This window comes from Balaenoptera ricei, chromosome 20 (assembly GCF_028023285.1).
Source record: "Balaenoptera ricei isolate mBalRic1 chromosome 20, mBalRic1.hap2, whole genome shotgun sequence".
In the NCBI taxonomy this organism is placed as follows: domain Eukaryota; kingdom Metazoa; phylum Chordata; class Mammalia; order Artiodactyla; family Balaenopteridae; genus Balaenoptera; species Balaenoptera ricei.
In genome coordinates, this window is record NC_082658.1 from 3,149,451 (window position 1) to 3,166,552 (window position 17,102).

At 40.4% G+C, this 17,102-nt stretch overlaps 1 protein-coding gene across 8 annotated transcripts in view; it reads left to right on the top strand.

Annotated features, from left to right (window-relative positions):
• The window catches only part of KCNJ16 (potassium inwardly rectifying channel subfamily J member 16), a 151,711-nt gene that overhangs the window by 80,275 nt on the left and 54,334 nt on the right, over positions 1-17,102 (top strand). For 6 of the 8 annotated variants that reach the window (XM_059906463.1, XM_059906464.1, XM_059906467.1 and 3 more), the window contains exon 1: positions 16,088-16,192. The exons of 1 other annotated variant lie outside the window; for it this stretch is intronic. The gene's annotated coding sequence lies outside the window, so the exon portion shown is untranslated. Of the gene's footprint in view, positions 1-16,086; positions 16,193-17,102 lie in introns of those variants that run through there. One more of the 8 variants, XM_059906461.1, reaches the window with a different exon arrangement.

Genomic DNA, 17,102 nt, shown 5'->3' on the forward strand with positions numbered 1-17,102 from the left:
AAACCATATGATAATTGGGTTGTATGTTGAAAAGAAAGCAGGAGAGAAGGAGGGGGCTAAAGTCCTAGCTTAATCTCATAGAATAATAAATTACAAATAAATTACCGGAGCGCAGCAAAGACTGATCCAAGAATTATGGAATTTCTAGGCTGGAAGGGATCTGAGGCTTGACTTTAGCCATCTTAATTTTACAGCTGAAAAACTGAGAGGAAGGAAAGTTAAATGACAGCTCAAGGTCACAGGTTAGTAAGTGGCAAAGTTGGGGCCGCAAGCTGGATCTCTCAATTTAAAGACCAGCGTTTTTCAAAATATGCAAAGTGTGTCTTCAACATTTTACATTTCAATTGTATTTAATTTAATACACACCTACTATTTTCCACACCAGTTTAGTTCCTACCATCTCATATGGATGCCCTCTTAAAGCACAGACGTTGGTTGATGAAATTTAACAAAATGATCCAGAATGTACCTTTTATGCTATTTCAGAAATCACTTCCCCAACAGTTATATTTTTGTGTTTTACCAAAACATAACTATATGTGTGTGTGTGTGTGTGTGTGTGTGTGTGTGTATGATATGTTTAAATGTTTTTCTAGAGCATCTGATTGCATGATGGGAAAGCTCAGTCCATGTATCAAGCAGAATGAATCATAACACATATCATAATCATGTACGCCAGAGATGAAATGCCTGGGTCCCTGTATGCACTTTCTTCTTCACAGAGGCAAGCCAGGGAAATGGTTATTAGTAGAAGCTCTTGTCCATCCCTCACTAATTTGAGGTCAATAGTAGCAATTTGCTTCCTGTATATCATGATGCCTGGAGTTTGGTCTTGTCACAGCACAAGCTACACCTGCATGTTTAGATGACTCAGCAGTTTGATTTTGCCAAGTCAGTTCAGCAATACACTGTTTTACTGATACATTTAAAGTGCAGGCTATGCATCAGGCACCAAAGCTGCGTCCCACAGTGACACTGGGATTTTCCTTTGGTAGGTCCAAATGGACGTACAGGAAACCAGTGACGGACTGGGCTTGCAGTGGGAATTCACATGGCTGGGAGGCCAGCCTATTGCAAAGGGAGGCATGAACCCAGAGTATGGTAACCAAAAAAGAATAGAAAGTCCACACTCTGTCGGGACACGTGTTAAAGTACCAGGAGACCAGCCAGGAGGTGGAACAACAGCAGATTTCAGGTGGTGGCAACAAGCAGGTCATTCAAGGTCACAGCATCCACGGCAGGCAGAGCCCATAAGTATTGGTACCCGAGCGTGAGAGGTGGAATTAGCAATTCACGACAGCATGCACGTCCAGTTAAGCCAAAAAACACCTAAAAATCTACTGAGGTAGAAATGAGGAGAACTGGCCACGTGCACTGTCAACAGTGGTATGCTATTTCTTTTTCTTTTTCCTTTATACTCAAATAACTTAACACTTGGGGATTTCAACTGGCTGTTCCCACCTCTGGACGCTTCTCATTTTTTACCTGCTCTCTCCGCCCAGGACCTTTACAGCACATCACCTGTCACAAGCTTAGAGCTGATCAGACAGGAGCATTTTCGATTGATTACTATTCTCTGCTCTCCTCCAGTTACTGAGACCTGAACTGAACCAAATGGTGAACTTGAGACAGCGCTGCCCAGTCAAATACACTGCACGATTCAGTCTCTGCCTCTTGAATCCCTATGATTCATTCATCTGTAGCTCTCTCTCTCCTCTCACTTCCTCTCTCTTTTTTTAAATAAATCACGCGAGGCACTATTATAGGCAGGGCATGGTGCTGTATTCTAATAGCCTGGTCATGCTGAGAATTGCAGTCGTGTGAGAGAAATCTCCCATGTAGAATGACAACAGTAACCCGATAAGGGTAGGGCATTGGAAATATGAGTTCCCACTTTAAAAAGAATCTGATTTTTTTTTAACATGTTTCCCTTCTTTGCTTAAGACTTAGAAATCTAGTGGGCAATGCTGGGAGAGCTGGGACAGTTAGACAACATTCAAGCTTCACACTTTGATAATCTCTCATCTCTAGGGGAAAAAAAAAAAAAGTGACTCACAGTCGTCTATGATTTATGGAAGAATTGTACCGTGCAACTCTGAGAAAGCTGAATATATTGGCTCCATAAAGGAAATGGAAACATTTGTCTTCAAAGAAATACAGGCAAAAGGGTGTAATACCTTCGATGAAATCATGTTCCCCGTACGAAACATCTGCTGATTTCCTTTTAACTCTAGAAAGCAAATATTGTTCTCACATGATATCCTCATTTGGTGATTCAAGCAGAGTTCCCCAGGAGGGGCCTGGGATTGACTGATTGGTAAATATTTACTTATTTATATTCGAGAAAATTAAGAAACATATTTCCCTAAATATGAAGAAGTTTTTTAAAAATTCTATTTTCTTTTTTTCAATGGCAAAGAAATCCTGTTTAGCAAGTTTATTAGCGTTGAGGATCTGTTTCCTCTGTTTTGTTTTGTTTTGTTAATTGTGATCCTAGACCTGGCTCTTTCCCTGTTCTTCATCTATCATCCTGTCCAGATCAATACGTGGCCTCTGTCCCGGGATGGCACAGCTTTCTGTTTGCAGGCTTTGGGATAAAATATCAAGACATTGAGACTTTTACTAATCTTTCCAAACGCAGCTTTCTTTTATTTCCAGAAGTCCGCATTCAGTTGAATCTTCTATAGAGGTGATGGGATTTTCCTCTTGTTTTAATCTTGTCTCTCTCTTTCTGGTTTGACCTAAAAGAGGTTTTCCTAAGTGGCTATAAAACTAATGCATATGATTAACACAAAATATTCTCAGGGGCACAGGAAGTTTTGAAAGTGATCTTTGGTACTGATTACCTTAGCCAATTCTTCAGAAATCAATTTAATCATAGGAGGGATGTTCACAGCAAGATTTGCCCCTTACATATGCGTGTGCATATTTTATAGGCTGTTTTCTGGGATTAGCATTAAAAACATGATGAACGAGAGACCCAACATGGTGTGGGTGTTCCTGTTATTTTATATTTACGTTGGATCATTGTAAAATCCTCTCTAAAGTATAAGATTCCTAGACAGAGAAGATTCTCAAATCTGTACCTTGTTGAAAAACCAGATGAGATATATATTGAAAAGCATTTGCTTTGGGTATTTTATGTAAATAAGCTATGTCACAGAATTGGCGAAACACACACAATAACAACAAAATCCAACTTCAAAATGAAACAAGAAAATCACATTTCAAGGGTAAGAAATTGCTGGATACATTTTCAGAATGTAACAGTAGCGATGCTTTATACAGTATGGTATAGAATGCTTTGATTACGATCTGGAACAAATAGAAGAATTAAGAAACAGGGCTGGGATTAAAAACTGGAAGATGAGCAGGAAGGATAACATAATCTAATCAACAAGGCACTCCATCGTGTAAGAAGAAAAGAAGCTCTTGAACAATCTTGACTTTACCGTATTTATGGTCCTGTTGTATGAGGAGATAAATGATGTTATTGGGGACAGGGAAAAAATACAGAGGTAGAAGGATTTAATACATCAGCACAACCCTAAGCAGCTATTTGGAAATCTTCACAGAGTTAAGAAAAAGTTTAACTCTTCATTTGACTGTTTAGGTGTTAAATCAATGTAACCTGAGAAGATACAGTCAGTTCTGCTCTAATGCTTGTTTTGAACATGCAAGTTAGTTCCAGTGCACTTGCTATACTGAGGAGCAGTTTGGACATAACCTGTTTGCTTGAGTATAACATGCCTTTTGAGCAAGCTTCCTGTGTGCCTGTATGTGATTTCATTCTCAAGAAACACTAGGTGAATGAGAAAAACGGCATCCAATTCAACGGAGCTGCATAGGAACACGTGCACGCGTGTGCGCGCACACACACACACGCACGTGCACACGCACACACACACTCTCCCAACCATCGCAGTTCACCCAACGTCTTATGAGCTCATCCACCTACACCCGGTGGTACAACTTTCCATGAGATTTCAGAGAACGCTCCTTCCACCACTTCCCTATATAACTCACAAGCTGAAACCTTTCTTCAGATCCCCACTTCCACAAGCAAACCTCAGGCCTTTCCCAAGGTAAAGTGCTATATTTATTGTAGCATTTTTGCCTTCCTTAACCATATATAAAACACTGCCACTGTTTTTATCAGGGTCATGTCTTTTATTTTTTAATGTATTGGTGATGAAATTTTTGAGTATTGTATCCCAACCCTATTTTCCCCAATAAGTCCTAGTTTTATTGTTTTGTTTTGTTTTTTTGCAGATTATGGTGATTTTTAAGGACACTTATATCATGTTGTAGCAGAACTAACTGCTACACCACAGAGGAGAACTCATGGGTGATGGGCATGTGAAGCACAAGCGCTGAAATGCACTAGGACCCTCTGCCCTGGAGGTGCTATTTCCTATGAAATAGGACCTGTTCAGGACCCTCACTCTATTAGCATGAAAATCTAAACATGTTAGTGCTTTGTCTTCAATTTTGAATTAGTCCTCTGGCCATGTGATTCCTAATGCCCCCATGGCTCCATTGACCTAGGATGAACCTAGCCAGTTGGCAATGCCTCATACTCTTGAGATGGGTTTTCCAGAGGCCAAATGGACCCTTTTCTTGCCTTTTCAAAGAGAGCCACACAGGAAGGAAAACAAGAAATTCAACTTTCAAGCTGGCCTATTCATGGCCTTTGCTGAATCCTGGCAAAGAATTGTGGCTTTTCATTACAGTTCATCTCACTGATTTCCAAGTGGAATGAACTGGCCTTTTCATTAAGGCCATAGGAAAGCCAAGTGGGGTGACCCAGGTCATTAAGTGTTGTTATCCGATGAGTGAAAAATGGATGACTTTTCAATATGCATTTGGGGAGCCCTGTGTTTTCTTTCACTGGGTTCTGTTTTGTGAAAATCGGTTCAGGGGTCAGGAGAAGTCCGATCTTGCCTACTCTGTCCTGCTAGAACAGCGCATGCCTTTCTGCTCTGTGGGGGGATAAAGAGAAATAGACAGGCTCAGGAATCGGAAGTGGGGTGTTAACCATTCTTATTTCCCACTTTCTGGAGAGCCCAGCCATGTCACCGGCTCAAGAACATTCTGTTCCCCAAGTGGACCTATTTACAAAGCAGAAATAGAGTCACAGAGGTAGAAAACAAATTTACGGTTACCAAGGGGGGAGAGAGGTGGGGAGGGATAAACTGGGAGATTGGGGTTGACATATACACACTACTGTATATAAAATGGATAACTAATAAGAACCTACTGTATAGCAAAGGGAACTTTACTCAATACTCTGTAATGACCTATATGGGAAAAGAATCTAAAAAAGAGTGGATAATGGCTGATTCACTTTGCTGTACAGCAGAAGCTAACACAACATTGTAAATCAACTGTGCTCCAATAAAAATTAATTATAAAATAATCACCCCCCCCCCCAAAAAAAACACAGAACATTCTATTCCTGTAACCAGCAGGAGTGTGTTTTCATTAGCTTCTTAGCTTTTCAACTAAAGCCAACACACACACACACGTACACACACACACGTACACACACAATGTACACACACATGTACATACACACAAACACGATGACACTTCTTCCTTCTACCAACCCCCCCACCCCTAGAGATTTCAGCTTGAATAAGAGGGGAAGATGGATTTATTTAAACCCCGTTCTAAATTCATTGTTAGGAAATATAATGATCTCTAACACTGAACCTATTAAAATACTTTGTGGATAAAGAATATAATTACAGCTTTGCTTTAATTTGAGCTAAATTTACTGTAAAAAACTCTGATTTATAAATTATTGAAATGAATACATTATATTTACTTATTTAGATATTATTAAATACCATCTTTGAAGGTATTATTTTACCTTATTTTATTACAGTTTTAGACTATGCCATAGTCTTTTGGGTTTCAGCACCCGATTCCAACGCTGTAGGGGACAGTTTCCCCTACCAACAAGGGGCAAGGGGTGTCTCCAGACACCAGTTGGATGTCCTATCATTCACCTCAGTTCTGAAATGATGTATCCAAAGATAGCATCAGATTCTACAGGTTCAGTCCTACAGGACTGCCCCCTCCCGCTCTTCAGACACCAGTTACAAGCCCAGGGTGTCAACTGACTGCCAACTGTCTCCAAATTGGAGGTTCCAACAACTCCCTCCAACTTAGAATGTCAATCGCAGGTCCAGGTTATAACCTGTACCTCTGGCCATTTCGCTATCAGAGATTCCCACGACCTTCTCCTTGGGTTTGATTGATTTGCTCACAAAACTCAGAAACATGACTTACTACATCACCCATTTATTAGAAAAGGATGTAACTTCGGAACAACCAGATGGAAGAGATGCGCAGGGCGAGGTGTGGGGAAAAGGTGTGAAGTTGCCATGCCCCCTCCAGGTGAGCTGAACCTACACAGGTTCACCAACTGGGAAGCTCTCTGAACCCCATCCTTTTGGGTCCCTGTGGAGGCTTCATTACACGGTCATGGTTGATTAAATCATTGGTCAGTGGTGATTGATTCGACCCCTGGCCCCTCTTCCCTCCCCAGGGGCTAAAGGGGCTGGGACTGGTATTCCAACCTTCTAATCACAAAGTTGGTTCCCAGGGCACCCAGCCCTCACCCCTTAGGTTACCTGTGGGCTTTCCAAAAGTTAGCACATTAGCATAACAGAAGACACCTTTATTGCCCTTATCACAGGAAATTCCAAGGGTTTTTTAGGAGCTCTGGGCCAGGAAGAGGTCTTACTATAAATCACAATATCACACTTAGACTGAACTTTTTGCACATCTAATTCATCACACTGTTTATTTTTAAAAAAGAAAAAATGGGGGCTTCCCTGGTGGCGCAGTGGTTGAGAATCTGCCTGCTAATGCAGGGGACACGGGTTCGAGCCCTGGTCTGGGAAGATCCCACATGCCACGGAGTGGCTGGGCCCGTGAGCCACAACTACTAAGCCTGCGCGTCTGGAGCCTGTGCCCCGCAACGGGAGGGGCCGCGATAGTGAAAGGCCCGCGCACCGCGATGAAGAGCGGTCCCCGCACCGCGATGAAGAGTGGCCCCCGCTTGCCGCAACTGGAGAAAGCCCTCGCACGAACCGAAGACCCAACACAGCCAAAACTAACTAACTAACTAAATAAATAAATAAATAAATAAATAAAGTAGCTATAAAACGCAGCTTTAAAAAAAAAAAAAAAAAAAGAAAAAATGGTAGTGGGTTAAGGATTGCGATGAAACATATATAACCCATTAGATATAATCGTTCAAATATCTTTATTAGAAATAAACAATCTATCATCCAGGTGTCTTGTTTACACAGTATTAAATATTCAGCTGTTTGGTAGTGTGTGTGCGTGTGTGTGTATGAGAGAGAGAGAATGTACTGGTACTTAGCAATCTTTTTGAAATGCATAGATCAGGATAAGAGAAATCATTAATGCAAAATAAATTTCTTAGAATAATTGTATGCTGAGGTTTGTCTACACAGTTCCGCTAAATTTTGGCTTCTTCGTTCTTTGCCCTTATGTATAAATCAAAGCAGATAGTAGAAATGTGAAGTATGTTGCTTTCTAAGCTGGATTGTGGTTTATAAGGTATTGAAACAACTGGGCATTATAAATATAGTTAGTCGATTTATTGCAGAAAAAAACTTCGAGGTGTAGTTTGTCTTTAAACAGCAGAATAGGGGCTTCCCTGGTGGTACAGTGGTTAAGAATCCACCTGCCAATGCAGGGACCACGGGTTCGAGCCCTGGTCTGGGAAGATCCCACATGCCGCGGAGCAACAAAGTCCGTGCGCCACAACTACTGAGCCTGCGCTCTAGAGCCCGCGAGCCACAATGTCCTCAATCTGATGATGAAGTTCTTCTAGGACCTGGTCCCGATCCCTTTTCTCAGTCTTTGCTTTCTTAACAGGTGCCCCCAAACCGCAGTCCACCTGCAACATTCCTGTCTCCCCAGTAGTTTCTCTCTTCTGACTTTTTGCATGCTTTCATTTAGGTTCGCAATACATTCATAACCTTCTCTACCTCTTGAAAGTTCATTGGTTCATTGTGAAATCACCACTTGCATGCAACTTTTCCTGATCTCCACCAGTGGATGGGTTTATCTTTACTTTGCTTCCATAACAATTGGTTTGTGCTTTTTTAAGCATTCGCATCACCTAAAATTCAGCAGTTCTTTTAAAAATATACTTACTGTATTGTCCTACTACTACACTAATAATTCCCTGATAGTAGGCAGGGGACCTTATCTTATTCAAGTTTTTAACTGTAGTGTTTAGCACATCTCCTGGAATATATAGGTGCTCAATGTGTGTTAAATCAAATTCCAAAAATATATACATATATGACTAAATTTTATAAAAGATGAGGATCCTTTCCTCCTTCCCTTCTGCCTAATCCTTTTTCCTCCCCTCTCTTACTCTCCATCCTTCCCTGCTTTTCTGTCTCTTCTAGAAAAATATAAAACTTCTAATTATGTATCTGCTTTACTGTATAACAGATATAAGATTAAGTGAAAAAATTCAGAATTGCTGTAATTTAGTGGTGTTCATTTTTTGCTGGGTGAGTGATCCGAAAGTCCTAGGAACCTGAGTTTATTTAAACAAGTAAATAAATAAAATAGGCAGAGGAGTTTGTAACAGGAATAAGATGTATAATGTGATACAGGAATGAAATGCAGTCAGGGTCTGAAATGACTTGGAAGAAGACGGTGGTGGTCTTCACATCAGATCCATGGGAAAGTCTAGAACTCAGACAGGGACCCGATGGAGCTTTGCGTATGTGAGGCAGGGTCGTGAGGGTTCTAAAAAATGGGCATCCTTCTGAGTTGAGCAAACACCTTCAACCCATACTAAATAGTCCCACAGAAAATTACACCAAGAAATAAATTTACCTGATATATTTGCTTTACATTGAGCTTTAAATCTGTCAAAAAAGAGACATAATCTAAACTTCAGATTTTGAGATTTTCATTATGATTTAGTTGTATCAAGCTCTCTCATTAGCTGGTATTATTTGGAACTAGAGATGCAAACATTGCTCTGTAGTTGTCATAATTTGAAATGGTTTTGCTTTCCTTTGGGGGCTGATGAAATTTTGTCTGGGGCAACTTATTGGTATCTAATCAATATTTGTTAGACCAAGGAAAGATTTGCTCGGCCAATACTTAGGCAAAAACAAGTGGTTCACAGCTCTGGTTCTGTAGCCAGACTGCCTGGGTTCATCTCCTGGGGTCTTCATTTGTGAGATGTGAGGCCTTGAGCAGGTAAAATGAGATGCCTGTGTCTACCTCAGTTTCCCCATTGGTTAAATGAGAAAAATAAATGACACAATACATGAAAAGTGTCTAAAAGGGTACGCGCGACTAATATCCACTCAATAAGTGTTTCTCGTTACTTTTATTTAGATTCTAATGATTATTGCCACAGTAAAAATATACAGTTGGAAAATTTAAGAAAAAAAAAAGTCATCTTCAGTTTTAGAGCAATGCTTTTATTTATACAGAATCAAACAGGCTGCAGTAGACAGCATCTTCATTAAATTATTTCATTTGAAATGACACCCACTGACATAGATGCATTTCATTCCCATTTTGTATAAATCACCACCTTTAGGAAATTATAATTTCACCATTTAAAAAAATCATTTATTGAAATATTGTACCTTAGGTTATGAAAAGGCTCAAATGGATGTTCCTTGAGGAAACAAATTCAAGTTGATTATTCTTTCCTTTTTCCCCCACTTCTTATCATATACTCTCTGGAAAACTTGGAACATAGCAGAATACACAGAATCCACTAGTATTTTTTTTTTAAAAAGGAGGAAACAGAGAAAAGGAAGGAGGGAGGAGGAGAAAGGAAGGAAGGAATCAAGGAAGGCAGTCTGGCAGGTAAAAGATGGGTGAGCAGAAACTTACTTTAAGAGTCAGTTGTAGGGCTTCCCTGGTGGTGCAGTGGTTAAGAATCCGCCTGCCAATGCAGGGGACACAGGTTCGAGCCCTGGTCCGGGAAGATCCCACATGCCGTGGAGCAGCTAAGCCCGTGCGCCACAACTACTGAGCCTGCGCTCTAGAGCCCGCGAGCCACAACTGCTGAGCCCGCGTGCCACAACTACTGAGCCCGCATGCCACAACTACTGAAGCCCGTGTGCCTAGAGCCTGTGCTCCGCAACAAGAGAAGCCACCGCAATGAGAAGCCGCACACCACAACGAAGAGTAGCCCCCGCTCACCGCAGCTAGAGAAAGCCCACACGCAGCAACGAAGACCCAAGGCAGCCAAAAATAAATAAATAAATTAATTAAATAAATTTATTTAAAAAAAAAGTCTTTTGTAGTTCTCTTTACAACATGAGGCACTTTGATTTGTGGTTTGTGGGACTAGCTGTGTGAACTTTACAACAGGAAAAATCCTGTTTGTATAAGCAAAGGCATCGCATTTCAGTTTTATTCCCTCTGGAGATTCAAAGGTTCTCAAGTTCTACCCCCTCCGAAGACAAACCTCAGCTCCGTCAGGCTTCTCCGTAGCCGGCACAGAAGTTAAGAACATGTGACTCTAGTAGACAAAACAAGAAGATAGACAGGCTCACGGGAAATGTCTAGATTTTGAAAAGTACCTGATGTGGAAAAAAATTGAAAGAGACATAGGAATGGAAAATTCCTTTGCTGGCTTCCTGTTCTCTTTCCTGCTAAGGTGGGATTAGTTACCAGCTGTCAAAAGAAATACCACTTTTAATTCTTATTGGGGAGCTGGGGGGAGGAAAGCATTAGAAAAAAAAATGTCTTGGAAGAGAAGGAAGTAACGAGGACCTTCCTTTTTACAATCCCTCCCTGCAGTTTGAAAGTGTACAAGAGGGGCATAAGGAGGGGAGGGAGGGTTTTGCTGCCATATGAACACTGAAGACGAACTGAGGACATTATGTAGGTAAATGAATCTCCCTCACATGTTTCCTAATGAAATAATCCACGTGGCAATGAAGTTAGTTAGGGGTTTGGGTTATTCAGGTAATTGTCTCACCGGCTTCCCTTGGAGAGGCAGAGAAAGAGTTCATAAAAGAAAAATAGTCTTTAAAATAAGGGCATCCTTTGAAATCCGATCAACCGCCTTTGATGCAATTTCCATTCCCATAAGGCTTCCTTGAGGAGAGTGACCGCTTTTCAGTGTATAAGCACTTCGTCCAGAGAAATAGGATTTACACAGTGTTTGGGCACACCTTCACATGGCATGCTGGACAGTTTACAGAGCTCTCTCAGGGCACAGTTTCAGTTAATGCCCACAACTCAAGAGTAAATCCTATCAGTAAATGTGGGCATGACTGGGGAGTACAAGGAAGCCAGCACATGCTCCGAAAGATCTGCTTCAACTGCTTCTCCTGGATGTCGGAAATTCCATGGCTACGAATGCATTCTTTTGCATTAAGACAAGAACTCCTTGACAAAGGTTAAAAAGCAAGATTCAAAATTGTGAATATAATTGAATCTCAATTTTTTTCTTAAACCAAAAGGAAAAAAGACTGGAAATAACTTTTCCAAAGGAAATTGAGGCTGGTGATTAATTTTATTGCCTCCTTTGCACTTTTATTCATAGTATCTACAATAAACATACGTAACTTGAATATCCAAGAGAGATTCTTGAAGGTATTCTCTCGATTTTTTCCCTCCTCTGGGAAGGATAACGCAGCTCTTAACCTGTTAGCGTGATTCATTCAGTGTATCAAGCTCTTTTGAATGATACAGTAAATTGCATCATTTGTATTTAAATCTTTTGCTGGAATAGTGCGCATCTGCTTATAACAATGCTGAACTGGATTTCTCCTTGAGGAAGCAAATTCAAGTTAACTTTTTTTTCCCTTTGCCTCTTATTGTGTATATTCTGAAGGGCTTGGAACATGGTAAAACACAGTCCTTCAAGTGGAAATGAGACACCAGGAAGGAAAATTGTGAGAGATGGGATGATAAAGAGAGAAAAAAACTCAGGCACAATCCAGCGATTATGATGTTGGGTGGAGCATAAGGGCAGCAAAAGGGTCTCGGGCCTTCGGAGAGGTGGAAATGGACAAGGGGTTGTAGGGAAGCTGGTTGAGACAGTGAACTGAAGAAAAGGGTCAAGGAGAGTAAGATCAGTCAGTCAGTCAATAAGTCTCTGGTCTCCAAATATGGTATGCTTACTTACTTAAAAAAAGCATTAATTCCTTAGTATCTATTGTGTTACTGTTTTGTGCTAGACACTTTGTTGGATTCAGCAATGGATAAGATCCAGTCAATCCTTACCCACTAGAATTTAAAATTTGGGGAAGGAAGAGACACATGCAACCAAAAAACCACAACGTATAGATTGGAAGGGATAGTGCCTTTAAAAAGTTTATTCTTTTTAAAGATTATTTTTTAAATAAACTGTGAATTGATATTTATAGTAGGCAAGGAAGGAGTTAGTAAAAGGAACCTTGAAGGAAAGATAGAATTGTTTTCAAGACTATTTTTTAGAGCAGTTTTAGGTTTACAGTCACATCGAGGGGAGGCAGAGAGATTTCCCGTATACCCTCTCCTGCTACATAGGCTTAGCCTCTACCACTACCAACATCACTCACCAGAAAGGTACATTTTTGTTTGTTTGTTTTTACTAAGGATGAACTTCCATTGACATATCGTAACTACCCAAGGAATCACCATAGTATACTTTAGGGTTCTCTCTTGGTGTTGTACATTCTATGGCCTCAGACAATCGTATGATGATATATATCCATCACTGTAATATCATACAGGGTGTTTTCACTGCTCTGAAAACCCTCTGTGCTCTGCCTATTCATCTCTCCCCTCCTCTACCCCTCACCAACTCCTGATCTTTTTATTACCTCCATAATTTTCGCTTTTTCAGAATGTCATATAGTTGGAATCACACATTATGTAGGCTTTTCAGATCGCTTTCTTTCACTTAGTAACAGGCATTTAAGGTTTCTCCATGTATTTTCATGGCTTGATAGTTTGTTTCCTTATAGCACTGCTTAATATTCCATTGTCTGGATGTACCACTGTTTATTCACCTACTGAAGGATGTCTTGGTTCCTTCTAAGTATGGACAATTATGAATAAAACTGCTATAAATATATGTGTACAGGTTTTTGTGTAGATGTAGGTTTTTGACTCTTTTGGGTAAATACCAAGGAGCACAACTGCTGAGTTGGATGTAAAAAAGATAGGATTCTAAATTGTAGAAATTCAGTTGGCTTGGAGTTAACCCTGTGTTATTCATTAATCAGAAAAGACGATCAGTGTCTTTGGAGAAGAGGGAATTGCATAGTTTAGCTAGCTCAGGGATTTGCAAGCATTTCTCTGTAAAGGGCCAGATACTAAATATTGGAGATTTTGAGGGCCACATGGTGTCTGTTGAGGCTCTGAGGGTCATCAAATTCTACTGTTGTAGGGTGAATGCAGCCGTGGACAAGATGTAAATGAATGAAAGAGTGGGGCTGTGTTCTAATAAAACTGTATATGGTTACTGAAGTTTGAATTTCATATAAATTTCATATCACAAAATATTATTCTCTTCTCATTTTCCCCCCACCATTTAAAAATGTAAAAACTATTCTTAGTTCCCAGGTCTTACAAAAACAGGAGTAAGACCAAACAAACAAAACATTTTGTCCATGACAGATTTAGAATAGTAATACCTCAATTCTAGACTCTAGAATTTTGTATAGTATATAGAATTGGTATAGTTTATCTTCTTTTTAGAGTCTATCTTCTTTTTAGACCACTACTAAAATCACCAGACAGCAGTAAAGTACAGATGATTGAAAAAGAGATCATGTATCCAACTTCTTATATTCAAGTCATGGATTCTTTCCTCATCTTGTCATTCGACAAATCTTAAAACAAAACAGGCCCCTTCAATTTACCTCAGTTTCTCTCTGTGTTTCGGGGGGATTGCAGCTCCCCAAAGCTGAACTTCAATACATTAAATTTTCAGTTAAGGTAGATTTAGGAAGCATAGGATGCAACAGAAAAGCCAATCCAGAGAATCATTTTTTTTGGCTTTAGAAAGTGTTTTTCTGCTTACATGTGAGTATGGGTGTGTCTGGTGTTCTGGGAATTTACTTCAAACAAAGGAATGAGGCGCGCAGTGATGATCTGACTCGGACTTGGGATGCCGTCCAGTTTCCCCATCTTTTCTCCTGTCCTGCTCCTCTCTTTCGTCTTTTTTATTCCGTGTTTAGCGGCCTCATCTTCTCCTATCAGTCCGAACACTCACCTAAACAAAGCCACCTTCCCTGAGATTGTCCTTGCAGAGGAGAGAGAGTTATGTGTGTGTTTTGTTCTTTTAAGTCCTTTCAGATGGACCACTGATAAAGGAACCTTAGCTTTCCAAAAGCCGGGAACTGAGCAGGGTAACTGATAATACTCACTAAGCAATCACGTCGGCCTTATTATGCATACACCACCACGAAAGTGGCCTCGATCTGTATGGAAATGTAGACATTTCTCCAGTCTTCAGATTTCTTGGCAGAAAAGTTGACCTCGGGGTCCACTGCTTCCCTGACATTTATGGGTGATTTAAAAGATCCGTCCCTTGGAGGGTTCAAACTCTTCTACCGGTTACTGTGTAACAGGTTGCAAATCACGTGCTCCTATGAGAATGTCAAAACCTGATTGATAGCTAACAGGTTTGGAACACTGAGTATCAGCCTGAATAGGAGCTGTTGTTGTTATGATTATTATTCCCATTTTACAGATGAGGAAACTGGGATACAGAGAGATTAAGCAGCTCCCAATGTCACAGAGCCAGTAAGTGACAGCACCAACCTTGAAATCCACTACTGCTTCCTCAAGAGTTCATGCTTTTACAGCTGCATAGCACAGGGAGATCAGCTCGGTGCTTTGTGACCCCCTAGAGGGGTGGGATAGGGAGGGTGGGAGGGAGCTGCAAGAGGGAGGGGATATGGGGATATATGTGTATGTATAGCTGATTCACTTTGTTATAAAGCAGAAACTAACACAACATTGTAAAGCAATTGTACTCCAATAAAGATGTTAAAAAAAATAAAGAGTTCATGCTTTTAAAAATGCAAACAAAACCAAACAACCCCCAAACAGCAACTACGGTCAAAACCTAGACATGGCCCCTTAAATTTGGAGGGTGAACCAAACGAGATGGGCCCTCCCAGATCCCCATGCTACCAATGCTCTTTGGAGTAAAGAAAAATGCTAATTCCTCTGCCACCACAGAACTCCTTTTGCAATCTCCTGGATACAGCTGCCCCAGGTTCTGAAGAGCTTGGGTGGTTATTTCTTTAGTTTCTTGTGGCTGCCTTTCACATGTTTGGGAACTTACTCTAGACTCTACCACCTCTTCACTTATTAATCAGTTTTGTGACTCCTGGTCAGCCAGCTTGACCCCATGAGCACCTCAACATTTTGTTTCATCCCTGAGGACTAATTGCTGGGGCAGAGGAACTGTCAGATTGTACGTTCTGGATCCGGACAACAGCCTGTGGTTTATTCATCATCTGTCTTAAACTCTGATTCTTGAGGTTGGTGCGTGTGGGGCAAACCTTTAGCCTCCATCTCTGTCTTCTGTTTACCAAGGTTTATTCAACTGTGGATGCCGGTTCTTTGGAACTGCGCTGCGTGGGGTAAATGATCATTAAAGGCATGTTGAATAAAGGGATGAGTGGCTGCTTAGCTGTTTCTGGTTGTCTTGTCTCAGTTTTCATTGGCATCCCATCTCAACCCTGACCTGCTAAGGTGTACACAAAGAACTCTGGTGAAAAGAGCTTCTTTGCATTGCTCAGACCAAGTCTGAAAACTTAGCTCCCAATAACCCTGTTGGTGAATATTTGAGTCACTTACAGGCATAGTTGAACATATTCCTGGCCCAGGAAATCTTCCTCCTTTGTATCCCAGCCCGAGTGAAAAGTGAGTCAGGGTGTGCTTGGGTGACCTTCTCCCCGTCCTTTCTCCTGTGGTACAGAGGTGCTCAGCTGACCGGCTATTGCCTGCTTTATAAGATGCCAAGGGCTGCCTATGTAGATTCCCAGGGTGGAGCTGTAGGAACCAACCAGTGTCAATGGTTAACCCAGGTTCTTGGTGTCTGGAGCTTTTCCTTCCTGTATTATTAACTAAAGAACATTTTTACCATTGCCCAGCCGTGAGCACCCAGCTCGTAGATCCTCTGTGGAGACAGTGAACCCAGGTAAGCATTGCTCTATTATTGTCATTATTCAAAGTCATCCAGCCTATGTTTTGCTCACGCTGGCCTATTTGATTAGGAAGCAGCAATGCTTTGTATCCAGCAATGTAAATATTAGTGTTGAATTAAATGCAGTTAAGAGAATGTAATTTCCTATGCAAGGGCTTTAAGTAGGAGTCTGTGTGTCATTTTCCTTGAGTTCTTTTGAAACTTTGGTCAAAAACAGTTTCAAATTGGTCTTGAGAGAGTTGACTGAAGAGAGCTTATGTGCCACTGTAGATGTAGGTGTCTAAAAGTGACTTCCTTCTATCCCATATTTAATACCAGACGGAGTATTCTATAACTTCTATCAAAAGCAAATCATGGCATCTGTAGATATGCATACATTTATGAATATATGGCTTCAAGCTTTGGAATGTGTGTTTAAACATCCCCTAAAAAAACTTCAAGAAAAATAGGTTAATTTTTTCTAAGAATTATATATAGTTATATGAGAGAAAATAAAAACATCCATTTTTCTGGACTTATTTATTTATTTAATTTTATTTATTTTTATGCAGCAGGTTCTTACTAGTTATCTATTTTATACATATTAGTGTATCTGTGGGATGAATTGGGAGATTGGGAGGGACATATATAGACTTATTTTAACATAGATTCGAAGTAGAGAATTTTCTCCTGTTGTGTTTATTGTAATTTCTCTAAGGCTTTTTTCTTGTCCGTTAAAATCTTAGAACTTTTGTCTTTGAGTATCTATTCAGAAAATTACAGATTTATCAATTCTTGCTCTCTGGACACCATGAATTCTTTAGCATATAAAATCAAATTGTCTCCCTTGTTGCTGGATATAGGTGGTAAACAAGAACTTTTCTTATAAAGCTGATGGATTTTGGTCATTTGCATTATACTCTTA